This window comes from Rhagoletis pomonella, unplaced genomic scaffold (assembly GCF_013731165.1).
Source record: "Rhagoletis pomonella isolate Grant_MI unplaced genomic scaffold, Rhpom_1.0 Rhpom_scaffold_01138, whole genome shotgun sequence".
In the NCBI taxonomy this organism is placed as follows: domain Eukaryota; kingdom Metazoa; phylum Arthropoda; class Insecta; order Diptera; family Tephritidae; genus Rhagoletis; species Rhagoletis pomonella.
Window position 1 is genome coordinate 35658 of NW_023459692.1, and position 4667 is coordinate 40324.

The window sequence follows — 4667 nt, forward strand, 5'->3', positions numbered from 1 at the left end:
ATCTTTCCATCGCAGTGGGGGCCTCCCTCTTCCTCTGCTACCACCAGCGGGTTCCGAATTGAATACCTTCAGAGCTGGAGCGTCGGTGTCCATTCGAACGACATGGCCAAGCCAGCGGAGCCGCTGTATTTTAATTCGCTGCACTATGTCCATGTCGTTTTAAAGCTCATACAGCTCATCGTTCCATCGTCTGCGGTACTCGCCGTCGCCAACGCGAAAAGGCCCGTAAATCTTCCGCAAAATCTTTCTCTCAAACACTCCAAGAGCCGCCTCATCGGATGTTGTCATTGTCCATGCTTCTGCGCCATATACCAGCGCGGGCATGATGAGTGACTTATAGAGCGTGGTTTTCGTACGTCGAGAGAGGACTTTACTCCTGAATTGCCTACTCAGTCCAAAGCAGTGTTGACATTGGCGATTTTTAAATTGTACTAAATTAACGACAAAACCTGTAACTTTTTCACCATTTCCGTCAATACATTACCTCCCGTTTTCCTTCAACCAAATATAAACCATTTTTTTTTTGTCTACTACAGTGAGTTTACTTATCTTTCAGTTCGTTGTACAGCTGGTGTAGACTTAATTTAACGTAACTTATCATTGAGAACTCTCCAACTAGCCCATAACGTCATAGCCAGTTTTGACAGAAAGTCCCACTAAAATTCATTAAGTCTTCAGTTTAACTTAAGTATACACAAATAAATTTTTAAATAATATTCCACATTTTAAGGAGTACACCCCGCGATGAAATTCTACGGTCACCCAGTTTGCGCTATATATTTAATTTTTTCAAATTAATTTTCATAATTTTTTAATGAAAGTATAGCTCATTGAAGAAAAAAGTCAACAACGGTGTTGCGCGTTTTCTTCCATATGAAATAAAATGTCAGCATTCCATATATGGAAGAAGGTGCGCAACACCGTCACCAAAGAAAAAACCAAAAATCAATGGTGTATTTAACTTAAAACTTGCACATTTTAATGAATGAGTGGCTTTCATAAATGTTTACCCAAAAAATTTCTACAAATTCGGAATAAAAACTGTGAAATTTTGATGAAAATTTGTTGATTTTTTTTTTAATCTTTGAATCGGTGCTTTTTTTCGTTTCATTAATCAATGACCTATACTTAAAAAAAAAAATTAAATGAATTAGAAAAAAAATTAGACCAGTAACACTAAAATGGAAGTCTACAATAGAAATTTTTACTTTCAACGTATGCAAGTTACGTAAAATTTTTTACTTTCAACCCCCGAATTATTCAATTACATACTTCATTTTCTGCAGGATCTTCATTAGGTAAAATGCATTTCCAAAAATTTTTTCAAAATAAGAAGCGATGAGCGATATTTCACCCACCGGTGATAAAAAATCACAATCACCTCAACTCTCAACACTAATACACCATTCACAATCACGTTTACTTTCAAAATTACAATTCAGAATTCTGTTTATATCCAAATATGAAATGAAGGTATTTCCATCTACTTAAATGCAAACGGATTGATAATAAAAGTGCTGGTAGAGATTTCAGCATTTTGTATAAAAAGTATATTTGATGTTAAAATTGTACTTAAAATCAGTAAACTGTACTTTTGTACTTTTCAAAACTAATTGTACTGAAAAAAGTACAATTGTACTAAAAATATCAACACTGGTCCAAAGTAGTACTTGTTGGCGAGAGTGATTCTGCGTTGGATTTCAATGCTGACATTATTATCGGTGTTAATGCTGGTTCCCAAGTAAACGAAATTCTCTACTTTCTCGAAATTGCAACTGTCAACAGTGACGTGGGTGCCAAGGCGCGAATGTGTTGACTGTTTGTTTGATGACAGGAGAAACTTCGTCTTGTCCTCGTTTACCACCAGACCCATTCGCTTTGCTTTTCTATCCAACTTGGAAAAGGCAGAACAGACTTCGCGGTTTTTGTTACCGATGATGTCGATGTCATCGGCATAAGCCAACAATTGCACGCTCTTGTAGTAAATTGTTCCTGAGCGGTTCAGTTCTGCAGCTCTTATTATCTTCTCCAACATCAGATTAAAGAAGTCACATGAAAGGGAGTCGCCCTGTCTGAAACCCCGTTTGTGGCGAACGGCTCGGAGAGGTCTTTCCCAATTATGACGGAGCTGGTGGTATTGCTCAACGTCATTTTACACAGCCGTATGAGTTTTGAGGGGATGCCAAATTCGTACATAGCGGCGTATAGGCCACTCCTTTTAGTGCTGCCAAAAGCGGCTTTAAAATCGACAAATAGGTGGTGAGTGCCGGTCCCTTTCTCGCGGGTCTTTTCCAAGATTTGGCGTATTGTGAATACCTGGTGTATGGTGGATTTGCCAGGTCTAAAGTCACGCTGATAAGGCCCAATCAGTTCATTGACGGTGGCCTTCAGTCTTTCACACAATACGCTCGATAAGGCCTTGTAACCTATGCTTAGAAGGCTGATCCAGCGGTAGTTGGCGCGAATGGCGGGATCACCTTTCTTGTGGATTGGGCAGAGCACACTTAAATTCCAGTCGTCGGGCATGCGTTCATCTGACCATATTCTGCACAAGAGTTGATGCATGCACCTTATCAACTCCTCGCCGCCGTACTTGAATAGCTCAGCTGGCAGGCTGTCAGCTCCAGCAGCTTTGTTGTCTTTTAGCCGCGTTATTGCTATACGTACCTCTTCATAGTCAGGCGGTGCAACGTCGACTCCGTCATCATCGACTGCGGTCTCGGGTTCTTCTTCTCCACAACTTTCCGTACTGCTACCATTTAGTAGGGCGGAAAAGTGTTCCCTCCATAATTTAAGTACGCTCTGGACATCAGTTACTAGGTCGCCATTATTTTTCTTACAGGAGTACGCCCCGGTCTTGAAACCTTTTGTAAGTCTCCTAACTCTCTGGGCATTCTTCCTGTCGGCCAGCATTTCAAGCTCTTCGCACTCACGTATTTCGGCCCCTCTCTTCTTATTGCGGCAAATACGTCTCGCTTCCCTCTTCAGATCCCTATAGCGGTCCCACATAGCGTGCGTTGCGCCCGATCGCAGCGTGGCCCTCTAGGCGGCATCTTTTTTCTCTGCAGCTTCCTGACACTCCTCATCGTACCAGTTGTTCTTTCGGGCTCGCTGAAATCCGACTACTTCTTCGGCGGCGGTACTTAATGAGCGGGAAATGTGGTTCCACTGCTCGCATATGTTGGTTTGTTGAAGAGTGCTCTCTGAGAGCAGGTGTGAGAGTCGAGTAGCGAAAGCGCTGGCTGTCTGTTGTGATTGCAGCTTTTCAACGTTAAGCTTTCCGTGCATATTTGGGCGCACATTTTTTTGCTGCACAGAGGCGGGTGCCTATCTTGGCTGCAACAAGATAGTGGTCCGAGTCGATGTTTGGGCCACGGAGTGTGCGTACGTCTAAAACACTGGAAGCGTGCCTTCCGTCTATCACAACATGATCGATTTGGTTTCTCGTTTTTCGATCCGGAGACAGCCACGTGGCTTGATGGATCCTTTTATGCTTGAACCTAGTACTGCATACTACCATGTTTCGGGCCCCGGCGAAGTCGATCAGCCTCAATTCGTTGTCGGACGTTTCGTCGTGGAGGCTGAATTTTCCGACGGTGGTTCCAAAGATCCCTTCCTTGCCCACCCTCGCACTGAAGTCTCCAAGCACGATTTTGATATCATGACGGTTCAGTGCTCGTACGTTCGCTCCAAGCGCTCATAGAAGAGATCCTTGGATGCCCCATCCTTCTCTTCCGTTGGGTATAGGCGCAGATGAGCGAGATGTTGAAGAATCTCGCTTTGATGCGGCGATGGAGTCTCTCTCCCACCACAAATCCAACTCCGCGTTTGCGCTCCTTTACATGGCAGCTGTAGTAGACGTCGTAGACGTAGACGTAGTAGAATTAGATTAAAGTAAATAAAAGAGAGAGAGAAAGTGAAGTTAGACTAAATTAACTAAACTCAAGAGAAATATCAGAAGGTAAATTTAAATTAAGTTAAATTGAATCAAATGAAGTAATGTAAAACAAAGTAAAATTGCTTGAATTTTTTTTTGTTGAGAAACAAACCCGGTAAAATTAGATATTATTAACGTAAGTGCATTAAATTAAATGAACTAAAATAAAAATAAACTAAGTTACAATAAATAGTAATGAAATTAAACTAATTAAACTTTAATCGAACTAACTAAAGCTGAATCAAAATGATTCAAGCAAAATTTTAAATAAAGAAATAAATAAAACGAAAGTTATATAAGATCCTAATATAATTTAACATAAAATAACGAAACACGAACGAAAATTCAACTAAAATAATTAAAAAAAAAAACAAATATAAAAAAAAATCATAACAACAAATGGCCACAATATAACAAATATAAATAAATAAAAATCATGCTTATAATAATAAACCAAGAAGACAAGAGCAAACGGAAGATAAAAGAAAAAAAACATATTTGTTTATAAGTCTACAAATACAGACTTACCTTAATTTACTTGCATATTTTACTTTGGAACTTTACTTGCTACTTGCTTTGAAGTTTACTTGCTACTACTACTAACCTGCTATTAATTACCGTGCCTATTTACTTGCTTGACTTAACTCAGCTTTCGTTATTTTCCCCCAAAAGAACTTTCCTGACTTACCTTAAATATACATACCTGACAGACTTACTCTAACTATAAGTT